General features: G+C 39.5%; 1 long non-coding RNA gene across 1 annotated transcript; it reads right to left on the bottom strand.

Moving 5' to 3' along the window:
• Positions 1-2,380: 2,380 nt before the first annotated feature.
• On the bottom strand, positions 2,381-13,570 carry LOC142600953 (uncharacterized). Its single transcript, XR_012834455.1, has 3 exons — positions 12,219-13,570; positions 8,115-8,184; positions 2,381-4,819 (listed from the first exon to the last, which is right to left on the bottom strand). It is a non-coding gene; the product is annotated as an uncharacterized LOC142600953 (long non-coding RNA).
• Positions 13,571-14,923: the final 1,353 nt, after the last annotated feature.

A 14,923-nucleotide genomic window follows, 5' to 3' on the forward strand; every position in this document is an offset into this window, starting at 1 on the left:
AGATGAAGTGCTTGAACTGGCAACTTGTGTTGTTACTTCTGGAACAAACCTCAGCAGCAGGGAAGACTGGCTGTAATCAAAGGCATTACGTACTCTAATAAATAAGCCTGCATATATCATTACTAGCAATTGCCATTGAAAGGATGTGTATAGTGGAGAAGGAAGGGTCGATCACTGTGGAGCCAGGACAGTTTAGCATTTGGCAGAGATTAAGGGCTTTGTCTTCTGAAGGGGGTAAACTAAAGGATTTCTAATTTTAACAGATTCTGAGTTTAAAATACACAACCTAGTTTGATTTATTATTTTTTAAATGCCATAGGTTCAGGTTTAGTGATCATCAAGGTGGAGGTCTCCCAGGACTGATCACACAAGCTTAGTTAATCACACTCCCAGGATGATTAACAAACAGTAAGGTTTTCCAGTTAAATATCACAGTGTGTGATACTTGTATGCTGTAGTAAGCACTACACTTCTCACTGTGGAACCAGAAATGGAACTTATTATTGAAGGGAAAAAAAATAGCACATTGCTAAAAGGCCAGAGGACTGGATGTGCCCTTCCATTGCCACCTACAAAAGGGGAGAGAAACTATTCCAAATCATAGCCCTCCTCTTACATCTGCAGTCCTCCTAGTTTCTCTAGTTGGCCAAAAGTGTCAGGCAGAGGCAAAGGCCCAAGCTCTGATCTCTTTCTAGCCATAAGGCCCTGTTCCCACCAAGTTCATCTTGAGAAGTGTAAATATCCAATAATCCCAGCACTGGTAAAAGCTCTCTGAGCTTCTGCTAACACAAGCCCCTACAATCTCTCTCATAGGAACATCTCTGACACTCTGTGGACCCTCAGAAGGATTTTGCTAGCATAACAATCTTAATATTGTAATAATGAATCACTAGCTGCAAAAAGGTTCAGCTTATACAGTGTGATAGATTTTCCCCTCTTTAAATGTGTTAACTAGATTAGTGTCGGTTTCTTCAGTGGTAAACAGCCATGGGGATATTTCGAGGTGCCCAGACACATGAAGACAAAGAGTAAAGCTGTCTTGTGTTTAAATCTCCAAGCAAAGCAACTGAGTATGAAAAATCTTCAATAAACCTTGGAAATGAACTTGCTCAGTGTTTCATGTAGACATGAAGCCATCACCAGCAGCAGTCTGGAGTTGAGTTTTTACTGGCATTATTTTCTTATTCATGAAGTTCAAACAGCTAGGTAAAGACACAGGAGTGGATTTGTGCCAAAGTAATAAATCAGTTCAACAGAGAATGAAGAGACATTGGAATATTAGGTAAAGTCTTCATCACTCAGCATTGCTCCCCTCATGAGGGAAGAAATCACATGTGCTTTCCTTGGGCTAACTGAACCATAATATTATGTTATTTTCCAGGATAATACTTTAACATTTCCCTTCAGCTTCATTATGAAATGCTTGAACTCTTTAATAATCACTCAGTGGGAACTCAGAATAAAAAGCAAAACACAGCGAACTCAAACTAAAAGCTTATTTATCCAGTCAAGTTTTACACTATGACTGAAGCATATAATATAGCATAGCAAGTTTGCTATCTTAAGCATTGACTTGTTTTGGAACATTGTCTTGAGTCACCATTTGAACTTAATCTGAACTTCTAAAAATCATTTTAATATAGATAAAGTGATAGCTCTTCATCCCTTACAAAAGAAAACCAAAACCCAGGCCTGAAGACCCTGAGATGAGTTTAATTCATTAATTGAGCCATGGATTCTATCCAGCTACACCGCCTCCTGTTCACTTCAGTAATAGCAGCCAATTAATGACCTTTGACAGCACTGGTTTTGTTGCATTTTGCCATCATGTGTTTTTGCTACAAAATCACTCTAGCAATGACAGAACCTTCCTATGTATTTACACAAGCCCATGTTATGCTTATATGTATTTGTAAACACAAACAGTGCCTGGGAGGGGAAATAATGCCACGATCAAGCCACAAGCAGAATCTTCTCACCCTTTCCTCCATTGGGGTTGGTTAAATCTAGAAAGTTCCTGCCAAATATTCCAACGAATGCTACAAAACATCTGGGGAAGAAAAACTCTGACTGCAAATCACAATGAGAGACATACGTGAAGCAGACTAGTCTGCCATGTGCTAGAACAGACTGAGATGTTTAAAAAAAAAAAAAGTGGACAAGTTTTCCTAGCTTCTGTTGCCTTGAGTTTCCCACAGGATCTCTCCTTGTGAGTCATTTAATTCAGCTTGCAGAAAAGCATTTCTGGAAAGTTGTAGAACTATGTGGCTTTCCGAATAAGATTTTTTTTCTTTTGTTTTCTCTGAGTTGTACATGAAAATTTGCAGTGCTGCATGAATTTGGTGAAGAATTAAGCTAGAATTTTTTAGAAGACAGAGGAGTTTGAAATCACAACAGCTTCTCCTTACACACAATAACTCTAGATGAGTTGATGAGCACAATAGTAGATGATCTCAGGTTCAGCTTTTCACTTGCTAATGTAATGTTGGGATTCACAGTGCTAAACAGGTATAAATATTTGGAACTATAATTAAACAATTTAAAGAACAATATTTCATTTCATTTTTAAATTCTTATTTATCCATGAAACAAGGCTGTCCTGATAATTATGCCCTTACTGTGTGCCAAGGCGACATTTTCCTCCCCAAAATGACATCAGATTAAATTTACGTACACGGAAGACAGCTTTTAGACACACTCCTACTGGACAGGCATAATGTTTGCACTAGTTCTTCAGCTAAAGTACCAAAACCGTGCAACCATGTATCAACTTCAAATAGCCTTCCCCAAAGGACTGGGCATCATTATACTAGCTTCCATTGCAAGACTGGGACATAAATGTAATCACCATTTGTTTTTCAGACAACTTTTGCAATAAAAACTAGGGTCGTATATGTCTTTGGTCAATTTACAAATCACTTCTAGGCATGACTAGGTTAACTGTTAACCAGTGTTCCACTTGAATTTCATGCAATATAAAGGGGTGGCTTTGTCTTTTTCTTTTTTGTTTTGTTAATCTTCAGCCTCCTTTCTTTTATGAAATGATGCCAAAAATCTGTTTGTTTAGCTGCTTGCGTGATTCTTTAAATTCCACTCAGTAAACATTGCACATGGAAAAAGTGTAACATTGAAGATGATTGTAATAACATCTCTACTGTGTATTCACCATATCTCATCTGTTTAGTAGCTGTATCTCCGTGTCTTGCACTTTCTGCTTAACTTGAAAATAAAGCATCTTTAACTGTTAACATTGCTCTGTTACTCCCACTCTCCCAGTGGCTTATTCTTCAGCTTCCACTTCCAATGTCCAAAACAAAAGAGAAGTATTGGAATCCCTCCTGCCTAGTACAAAAGGTTTCTTCTCTTAGATGTCCATTCCCATCTCCATGTTTGCTGTCAGTATTCCAGATGGATAAAAAATGGAAGTTACTCAACATAGTCCATGAAAGTATCAGGATGCTCAACAGAACGAAGCACATACTGGGTCCATCCATGATGATCCAAACCTTCCTTCACCCCTTGTTCACTTTTAAAATAGAGAATTAAATAGCTACTATAATTGTATAAGTTATTAGATCCATTTTCTTTCAATAGGGTCTGTTTGAGACATTCTGAGTTGGCAGTTTCATCTCAGATCTTTCAACAATACCAAAATTCATTTCTAATAGACCGGAGGGAGGAGGCAGGGAAGACAACATGCAGAACTGTTATTCCATCATATTTCAAGGACCAGCTGTGACATGAAAGGAAAGGGTGGGGACAGGATCAGTAAACAGTCTTTCATTTCTCCTGCAAAGCAAAACAGAATTAAAACCAGAAACTAAAGCTAGTGGCAGGGGCAGGGTGGGTTGGAAGACAAAGCAGAAACAGGAGAGGGTACTACTAATAATTATTTTTAGGTGTTGCTTATTAAAAAACTAATATGAAGATCTAAAAACATAGTTTAGTTGGAACTGGGAAAAGAAAATGGTAACAGTAAACAAGAAACAGACTCCACAAGATGAATAAAGGCTGATGAACAGGTGCTTTATATCCCTTGCAGAAATGGTCTCCACAGGGATCATTTGTGTGAGGAACTGCTGTTCCTGTCCAGGATATGTCCTCTGGCTGATCTGCCCTGGCCAGCCAAGAGGGCAGGAGTGCATGTGGATCTGGCTACTCCATCTCCTTCCCCACAGCACCCCCTTGAATGTGCGACTTAGCAGTTCCCCAGAGGGAAGGACTCAGATGCAGCAGGTCTCTGTGTCCAGGGCAAGGGTGGCCTGAACTGAACTTCTGTAGTGTGATACACAGCTACAGCATAGAAATGAGAGAGTATTGAGCAATGAAAAAGCCCATCACTGATCTATGTGGCTCAAACACACATCATGAGCACCCTCCTAGCCCTGACAGGGAACATCCCATCAGAGGATTGGCACCTTGTTTGCCCAAGGGACACTCCAGCCTTTGCATGGCTGGAGGTCTCTGATGAAAGAGAGCAGTTCTTGTCAACAGGGGGTAAAAGAAGACTCCAGTATGTGCTGGCTTCTTCTCTCAAATAAATCTTCTAGACATCCCCAACATACAGTGAAAATTTCTGGGATTGGCATGGACAAGGTGAAGTCAAGTTCTGCTACATCTTATCCTGACAAGTTTCTTCAGCAAGAGAAGTGTGCATCTTGTTATGCTTCCCTTCCCTGGGCAAGGCTACCCAGGAGCAGAGATGTGAACTGGTCTCCTTTGGCTGCTGTTAGGCATCAAGGAAAGTCCGAGATGAAAAGTGTGGAGTTCAGCACACAGAATCATCTGTGTTGGCAATGCCCAAAATAAAGGTATCCTGCTAAGAAAAAAAAAACAAACCCCAAAGTAAGAGAGGAAATGCTACAAGTAGGGATAATGCAGAATATGCAATGCAAAGGCAGATTTGCATTCCATGTACTTGCTATTTTAGCGTCACAAACATTTATATCCTTGATGGCTCCCAAGCTAGTTTTCTAAAGCATCTGCCCAGAGTGGGGACAAAGTTGGGATCTCAGTTCCTTGCTCTCTGCCACTTGGCTAGTGGTTCTTCTTTGTGGAAGAGGAGCAGCACACAGTTTGGCCCAGGGGACTTGACACAGTGGAAAAAAGACGTCTTTATACAAAGCAGTGGCCCTTTGAAGTGGTTCTTCATTCCTTCCACTGGAAGCCGGGGAGAAATCTGGGGGGTGACACAAGCTGACCCACCATGCTTTGAGTGCACGGAAATATACAGCAAATTGCTCTGAGCCTGAGAGCTGCACTTGGAGAAACAGCTCATCTCTCACTGAACACTCTTCTGTCCAAAACCTTGTTGCTAGCACATTTCCAGTACTCAGCAAGGCAGTTCACAAAATAATGGAGGAATTCAAAACTGCGGTTGTATGAGCAAGGCGAAAGGCAAGCTGCTGACACCCAGCACCTGGCGTAAGGATAAAGATCTACTTGCCACTTTTGTAGAAGAGAGTAACAAGATGATGGATCTGAATAGAAAACTTACTAGTGATGTCCTTCATCATTCAGAGTTTTAAGCTCACTGCCAAGAGCTCTGACTCTCATAAAGAGAAGCCACAGGGATCTGTGATCTGCTTTCACTGTCCATATGCTGCAAGACCACTCATGTCACCCCACTGTCCCCCAGCAGAGCCTAGTTACTCATACTCTGCCAAAAAACATCTCACAGGAAGGCAGTTTGTCTTCATCTGAAGACATAAAGAGATAGAAAGCCTATCATTTCTCTTATTAGCTAATCTCAGTTGCTTCTACCTCACTTCTGAGGTAGAATGAGGCACGTGCCTCATTTTCTGTTTGAATTTGTCTGCCTTTGGCTTGAAATCATCCTTGTTATGGCTTTTTCTTCTAAAGAACTTTTTAAAATGTTTTCTATTTTCCAAACATGCTTATGCACCAGTCAAGTCACTTCCAAATCTTTCTGAAATTAAAAGAGACCGTACACTGTAGTATTTTCCAGTCCTGCTCCCATTTTTTAGACTCTTCTTTCAAATCCAGTACCAAATCTGGAGACAGAATTACTCTGCCTCTTTCTCATTGATGCAAAACACAAGAGTAAGACCATTTCCTTACTCCTACCACTCTGCCTTTTTTTTTTTTTCTGTACCATCAAGGTGGACAAGTCACATAATTTTATGATTTGTTTATTCTCATCCCTGGATCTACTACTGACTGCCAAACCAGTTCCTTATTTGTCTATATAGATTATTCAACATGGTCTTATATAAACCATCTTCAAATATTTTTTTCTGTGAGTCCATGTTAATAAATTTTCCAGATTATTCTTCTTGGAGCCTTATTGATTTATCACTCTGCCTGTCATTTTTATGCTGACCACAGCAAAAATAGCATATCATGACACAATCGTTTTGTCACTTAACAAAGACAACTGCATAAGCCCTTAGTTGTACACCTTGGGAAAAAAAAAGAAAAATATAGCTGAAAGCACAGCATTTGGACAGTAGTGAGAAAGTGGGTAGCTAATATTTTCTTTGATACAAAAACCAGATAACTTTAAATGCTACAAATCATAAGGAATATAAGCAGTATTGGTAACATTAAGTTTTGCCAATAACACAGATGCAAGTCTTTATACTAGATAGGATTAGAGCAATTTTTGAGATCTTCATTAAGTATGAGAGACATTTTAGGAATAGATACAAGCTTAATCACTTATTCTTTTCAAATTAAATGTCTTTGTCAGTTTTGTTACAAATGCCCTAATTCCTTTCAGGAAAAAGGGGGGGGGGGGGGGGGGGGGGAAGGTGAGGGGAATAGTATATTAATGGAAAGAACTATCTGATTTTGTCAGGGAACAACTTCCTATGAAGTCCAAATATAGTATCTTCCCTTTCAGCCATAGTACAATGCTAAGCCACTGTTCTTTTCTTTCAGGCAGTTCTGTCAGTTTTAACTGACTATTTGTAATCACTGACCTCAATTAAAACTCTTGAATAAAATACTCCCTTGGCTATACAGGCCATTGGAATCTGTACTGAGATCTGGACTGGAGTGGCAATTAGCAAAAGCCTTGTAAACAAGTGTGAGACAAGGCTCTAAATTTAAATTTAGGAAATAGATGGGACAGAAGCACATAAAATGCAGAGCTAAACACTCTTTGCGTGTGTCTTCTGAAACTTTTCTTTAACTGTCCTAGCTCTGTGTTCTTTGCAAATGCTCCTTCCACATTACACCTCACAGACAGCTAAGTAACGTAAAGCCGTAACTGAAAATGAATTGGGTTTGTTTAGTCAGCAGAAGAGAAGCCTGAAGGAAGACCTGATAACAGTCTTTAAGTACAGAATGGGCTGTCACAAAGAGCAAAGGAATAATCCATTCTTCATGTCCTTGGAGAGACGTCAAGAAGAAATACACTTGAATTACAGCTAGAGAAATACAGGTTGGATATCAGGAAAACCTTCTCATCTTAAGAATCACTAGGCGTGGGAATAGATTGCCTTGGGTGATTCTGAAATCTCTGTCATTGGGAGCTTCTAAGGGGGGGTTAGACAAATGTTTGCCAGGGGTGGCAAAGGCAGAGTTGAATTCTTGAGGCTGAATGTAGACTACATAACCTCCTCAAACCTCTGCCAACTCTATTTCCTATGATCTTTTCCTTTACTCTGCCCATTTATATAAGGGAGTTCTGCATATTTATAGAAACTTACCAGTTCCATAAATAATTTGAAATGTATATTTATTCACAAATTTGCATAAGGAGAGAGGAGTAAAAGAATAGTATATTAAAAAGGCATGACATTACTGTTCATTGCACCAACCCCAGAAACTCATAATGCAAGATTACAATAAATAGTCTTCATTAAAATATTTCACCACTCTAAAGCAAGAAAGACACCAAAACCTGTGGATTCATACCATATAAATACAGCTCTCACTTGTAAAGCATAAATTTCTGGTACTCCATATTTTTTCTTGACAAAGCTCAAAAGTTCATAATGAGGAGATAAACAAATTTGCTGCAGGTATCTAGAACAGACGACTAACTCGTAAATAAGCTCCTCTCCCCCTGACCCAAGGAAAAATATCTGTAGGGCTAAACCTAGTGGTTTTAAACATAAGGTAACTTTTTTTTTTAAGTCACATACTTGATTCTGCAATCCAGACTGAGACATTATGGCATGAATAACTACTACACAGTCCTCTGATGCAAAATTCCTGCAAGAAGATGGTAAAAACAGTCCTTTACTTGGTCATTTTTTAGGCTTTTTCAGTAAACAATGAAACCATTTTTCTTTCTCCTTAAATAGCCCCCAGACTGTATTACTGCCACATTCGTATTAGCAGTATCACAATATTCAGGATTTTTTCTCAGAAACATCATTTCACACTGACCAGTGGCAATCAAACAATTTTATCTACTTTTGTGTTTGCTTCCAAAGCCTTTGCATCCAAACAGAATTTCTATCATCAAGTCTATCCTAGAACCAAAGGCAATGTATGCATAGGTATATTAATACCTTTTATCTGAGGATCTGAATCAACTTTCTTTGATGACAAGCTTGCTCTTGGCACTAATGAAGGCAAGTGTGATCCCAAATTGGCCATTCACAGCACCAGTCAATGGCAATTTAGTAAGAACAAGGATTGCATTATAAGGACAAACATTTGGTATGATTCAAATCTTATGCAATATAAAAATAAGCTTAAGGCAAGATTGCTTTTGATGCCTTAGCCAGTCATCCCCATAGTGTGACTTGTCATAAATCTTCCTTGCAGAATACTACAATGAATAAGTAGAAGCAAGGAAAACATGCAAGTAATGGCTACATACAACAGTGCTCACGCCATGTGAAAATCAAATGTAGGAAAATTTAATAACTCATATACTAAAATATACACCTGCTACATTAAGTTTTTTCATATTATCCTCAAGTTCTTGCTGTTCAAACCTTTTTCTTTAACAAAAAAAAATGTCTGCTTTAGAGGAATTTGGGTTAGTTTCCAAAAGCAAAATAAAGTCTATCTTTAGGAAACACATTATTATAAGCACTCTGTTCCAGCATTCCCAGAAATCTACCTAGCTTCCTTCCTCAGTGCTCTGAAAGCAGCTGTGTATGCAAGTTTCCTCACTTCTCAGTTACCTCACTGCAGCCGTAGAAAAAAATGGCAGTATGTAATTTTTATGCTTTGTATTCATTAGCATTAAGATGATTATACGCCTCACTGTGTGGCTACTTGATACAATTATAACCCTTGTCTTTCCTCCTCCTTCTTCCATAATTTTTTTCTTTTTTTTACTTTGACCCTTTTCTATTGCTTTGACCTTTATCCTCATCTTCTAAATTCAAAATGTGCCTTTATTTATACATGCAGAGGTGTAGCTCAGTTTTTGCATCTCAGGGTAAGTGGTTAGCACAACGACTGCGGTGAAAATCAGTTCAGCTTGTGGGAAACTACAAAATGTTTCATTTGTCTTCTTTGTGAGCCGACATATTCCCTAAGTATCTGTTGGTTGGGTAACCATCCTTCATTCGTTTGGCTTCATTTTCTAACCTTTAGGGCTTTGATAGTGTTGCCTGTACTTTTGCCAATATTTTAAAACTAGGACATCCAAAAACTAAATACATGTTAATGAAGTTTGCAAACTGCGCCTGGCCTGTGCATTCTGCCATGTGAGTCTAGTAACTATGCAAGTCTGAATTTATAATCTAAAACATATAACTCTGACACTAAATAAGGAAAAAAAGTGTTTTCAATGAAGTGTGGATGGACTTGCATATAGCAGTGTTCCCCGAGCATAGTTACATAAATAGGCCAGCCTTGGTGTCACTACAGAGGTACAGTCCTGGCTGATGTCAGCTGGAAAAGTATTGAAATAATCATTGCAAACTGTACTGGAGGTGATTTCATTGCCAGGACGAATATTGCCAAGAAACTAAACTGTATGGTCAAAGAATATTTTTTATGCTATTATGAAACGTTTCACTGAGTATATAGTTGTTCTCACTTGAATTCCACATACTTCTCTGTCCTGCAGCAATCACACAACCTATGGTAAACTATCACATCATTGATCTCCAGGACAGTAACATGGAAAGTTATTTATCGTGTGTTCAAAACCAGTATAAGAATGTGTACTGAAATTCAGAGATTAGTGGGTGTGAAACTGACTGCCACAACCTGCAAGCAAAAAGGACACATCTGTAGTCAGAAGAGAAATAACCCAAGAAAAAATCATGGAAAATGATGGTGTTACCATCAATACTTACCTGCTTGCTAAAATCCTCTATGCCAGGTGAGCTACCAGTGGTCACTGACAGCATACAAGAGAGGTGCTACGCTTTCCAAAGACTTCTGATAAAAATAGAATTTTAATGCTTCTTCAGGATGTTATTGTTCTTCACCCCTGTTGTAAAATGTGGGAGTATCAGCTACTGAGCAGCTGTCATGTTGCAGCCTCCCAACTGCCTCTGTTTCTCTGGTGAGTAAAGCAATCCCTAAATATGTACATATGTATGTACATAGATATGGAGTTTGTATCTCTTTGGGAATTAGATCTTGAAATTTAATTGCAAGATGTTATTTTACTGCTATAAACACCCACCAGTTTTCCCCAAACTACTCAGTCTTGGGACTATGGCACATAGTTTTCAGGAAAAAAATGCTTATTGAGCTTATTTTACATTTCCGAAAACCAGTTACACATGATCCTCAGCTGGATAGTGATGAGGAGGCAGTATGTGCTGGCTTGTTTATGAAAGAAAGTGGATTATTGATGATAGAATATTATAGAATATTATATGCCTCTGTCCCACCAAATATGTGAAAGAATCCATCAGGAGATTTTTATGGAAAACAACTTTTCTGTGATTAATTCTAGAAAGCATTGCCATTATATTTTTCTGGCTGATGCTTTCTTATTTTGTTGTTACTTTTTACCATCTGTGTCCTTGAAGAGAAGAGGTGTCTCCTCTTTCCATATACCAAACAAGTCAAGTCTTACCAACAGACAAAGATCTTTTTCACCTGACATGGTGGTCTCACAAGTGGTCTCACAGGATCTCTCCCATGTTAGTGACTGAGAAATCTCAGCATTTATAGGCACCACAGGACAGCCAGCAGTGACCTCATCATGCTCCCCAGGAGGCAATGGCTGTGGCTGTAAGTTAAAGGCATCCCCCTCCTATGGGGTTTCCTTTATGTCAAGGACAGACTAACTATTTGTCATCATTTTTCAGTTCACAATGCCTAAAATAATGTGAGGGTTGTGCTGCATGCAGTCTGGCACAGCTGTGTTTTTCATAGCATGACACCAAGGATATGTGCTGCATTACCACATGGGATAATGTGGGAGGAATGTCCTAGATGGAAGGAGTCAGTCTTGGCGTGGGCTGCATCCAGGAACAGACCCTGGAACAAATTATCATGTCAACTGTTTCTAGGTCTCCTTTTGGAAGGAAATAGCTAGCTCACTCCAGAGTGTATCCTGGGAGTAAATCAGGAAACAGCTATTTGCTAGTGTGGATACAGATGGACCCAACTGCACCTTCTCTAGGACCAGACTTTAGGCCACATTTGACCACCACTGAGAGTATAAAGACTCTTTTTCCTCACATTCACCAGCTTTGAAATGATTTTGTGATTTTTTGTCTGTTTGATACTGCAAGCAGAGTAGATTGGAGGAGCATAAACTGCACTTTGCTGTAAAAATGATGAGGTCTACAGTAATTCTGGCTCTTTACAGATTAACACCCAAAAACACAGACCAACCGAGGAGGAATCCCTGCCCTTCATGCCAGAAAATCTCACTGCTGAGGGTAATATTTCCCCCTTCAGGTGAAATATTAGCCAATGTAGAAGAATAGTTAATGGCCTAAGTCACTTGGGCTTTAGTGCAGGGTACTGAAAACTTCAGTCTAGCTCTGTCTTTGACACGGACCCATCTCCAGAGAGCGGGGTGTATGGGTGCTGTCTTCTCAGCAGCCTGTCTTGTTCATCTGCTGAATTACAAACCAGCTGAGCATTTTTCAGATTAGTCATCTCATTCCTGCAGATAATAATCAAGCCCGGAGGTCACAAATGCATGGGAGGGTCTCTCCTCCTGGCATGCAAGACTGGCCAGCTACTGCTGACAGAGCTGTAAGTGCTGTATTGCATGTTGCGGTGGAGCGAAGCAAAGCAAATCCAAATGGGTCAGAAGCACAGGCAGAAAAGTCTGAACTTTACACTAATCATTGTCTCCTTCTTACCTGCCTTCACAGCACTCCGGAGCTCTGGAAGGATTAGACAGATCTTTGCCAATGGGCTGTTCTCAATGGCTACACTTACAGTCACATCTCTGCTTTATCCCACACTTCTCAGCTGAAGTTCTTCAGTGTCTGACCTCGAGGCAGGGAGACAGGTTGGAGAAGACTCACTGGCACCCTCCTCGTGATAGGATGTCTGCCACGTGGAGAGCTCTCACGATTCAGGATCTCAGAAACAGGTTGTGACACTCCTTCTCTCCAGCTGGAAAAATGCACTTAGAAGATCAAAGAACAAAATTTACAGAGCACGGGACTCACACCATCTGGCCAGCTCCCCTCCAGGATGCTCGCAGATTCAGCAGGTGACTGCTCAAAGCACCTGAAACACCACCCTCTGAGCGCCTTTCTCCTGGATCCAAACCTGACTCCTGCGCTCTTCCCCCTCATTAAACACACTTATCATCTCTGTGGGGCTTCACTCTGTTTATATCCTTTTCTCCTAACACTCGACTTCTGTGTCAGCCTTTGACAAACTGACTACTGCTCCAGACCTGAACCCCCTTGATGGCCAAGGCCTTGGGCCAGCCTGTTGCCCCAGGGTGTTTCATGCTCAGTAGCTGCCTGTTAGGATTTAATGACCATCTTGTCAGGCAGGTCCCATAAAGCCACCCTGGGCTGACAGAGGGGTATTCATGACATAGCAATTTTCATAGCAGTAACTCCATAGCTTCATGATCTGAGTTTACTGAGTTCACTAAACCAACATGCTGGCCACATTGGAAATAAGCTGTTATTTTGGCATGCAGATCAGATTCTTATTCTCTATCATTTGATTATTGTGACATCCATTCTTTTGCATTTCTTACTTCTTAAAATTATCGACTGATAATGTAAGATAACTACCTTAAAACGTGTAAGAGCTCAGGACACAACAGTAACTACTTTCATTTTAAGAGTTAATATATATATCGTATATAGTTTCAAGACAAGTAGTCACCTTAGTTTTAGTAAGAATGATGTCCCATGTCTGGAAACTCCTTGAATCCCTGTTTCATAGAAGCATGGAACTAAATCTCTGTCCCAGGGGTACGTGCTCTCCATTTGATTTTATCTTAAAGCTATAGGTGATTATCCAATATTAGAAGAAATATGCTGTGCTATTTCTTTCAAATAAAGCTGGTTTTGTTCTAAAAATAAAAGGGAGCTTGCTTTACTTCAGATGATGTATCATCCCCATCAACTCCATGAAATTTTGTGGTTTGTTTATGAACTAGGACTTTAGGTCAAATACTGCGTATGCTTTAACAAACAAGATGGGAACTTGTCACACTGGGAACTGATGTATCTGTTGTGGAAAACAGTGCAGCTTTGTCAAGCTTTCTACCCTGAGCAAAGCCATGCCTTAGTCTTTGACCTATTCTCTTTCAAGTAATAGATGTACATTATGGATTTCACATAACCTAATTATGATGATTATTGATGGGATGAAATAGATTATCTCTTCTAGGTAACGTACTTTGTACTAGAGATACTAGTTTTAATGGTGGAGATGGAGAATAGTGACATAAAAAGATGCATCATTAAAAGTTACTGCTTAGCATTTTTTCATTATTTTTTATTATTATTTTATTCTTAGTAACAGTTGGACAGTAGACAAACCACTGGTTTGTCTGTTTAGCTGCAAGGGCTATGCAGTTTAGCTTTTACTCTATTTTATTCTGGAAGATGTCTTATCAGCTTTGGTTAGCAGCCCATCCTAGTTTGGGAGCTAAGTCTACAGCATCCCAAGTCAAACTCTGGACTCTGGATGTTGATGTTTCATCTTGGCAATCTATCTGTTTATTTAGTTTCCAGGCAGGCACACAGGGTTGAGGTAATAAGACCAATGAACCAATTTTCCTCAGGAGATCTGAGCTATCATTTACAGATGTGCTCTGGGCTTTTTTGATCTCAAATATTCAAAATCCATTCTTGCAAAAAGCAAAAAGCAAGAACATTTAGTATGCTTCTGGTGCTGTTACTTCTTTCTTCCTTTTTTTTTTTTTTTTTTTTTGATACATAGACCCAAGGAAAAAAACCTAATGGCATGTTTTTGGATTCAGGATTAAAGCAAATATGAGGTACTGTGGACGTGGCTTGTGCTTGTAATTTGTGGAATTTGTCACTATATGAAAATTAAAATTTTTGCTTGGAAAGGGTGACAACAACTACAATATATTTAGTTAAAAACACCAGATGTGCCTACTTCTCAATTAAATGCTTAGACTCACATTTCTTAAAATGGAAAACACATGCTCTTTGTAACTCAAATATATCCACATCAGGGCCCCTTTCAGTGTGTTTTAAAAAGTTATGTCCTGATGGACCAGCGAATAAAAGAAAATTTCACCGCCAGTAAAAGAGGTCAGATTAATAGTTCAGTTGTAACAGTGCTTTACATGACTGTCTTTTATACATAAGAAGCCACCTGTAACTGCTCGGGATCCCAGGCAGTGTGCAGCGTACTCCACAGGTTTGGTAGCCTCGTGGAGCTTCTGAAGTCCTTGTGTGGCTGCAATGCTGGAGAAGAGGAGAATTAATCCCAGTCACAGTTTCCCAGAGCAGCATCCTGTGGAGATGCAGCTGACAACTCCTTTTCATCCACTCCTTGCATCTTGTGTCTCTATAAACCAAAAAGAAGAATTATTTGCAAATTTCTAAATCTTCAG

This window comes from Balearica regulorum, chromosome 3, assembly GCF_011004875.1.
Source record: "Balearica regulorum gibbericeps isolate bBalReg1 chromosome 3, bBalReg1.pri, whole genome shotgun sequence".
Taxonomy (NCBI): domain Eukaryota; kingdom Metazoa; phylum Chordata; class Aves; order Gruiformes; family Gruidae; genus Balearica; species Balearica regulorum.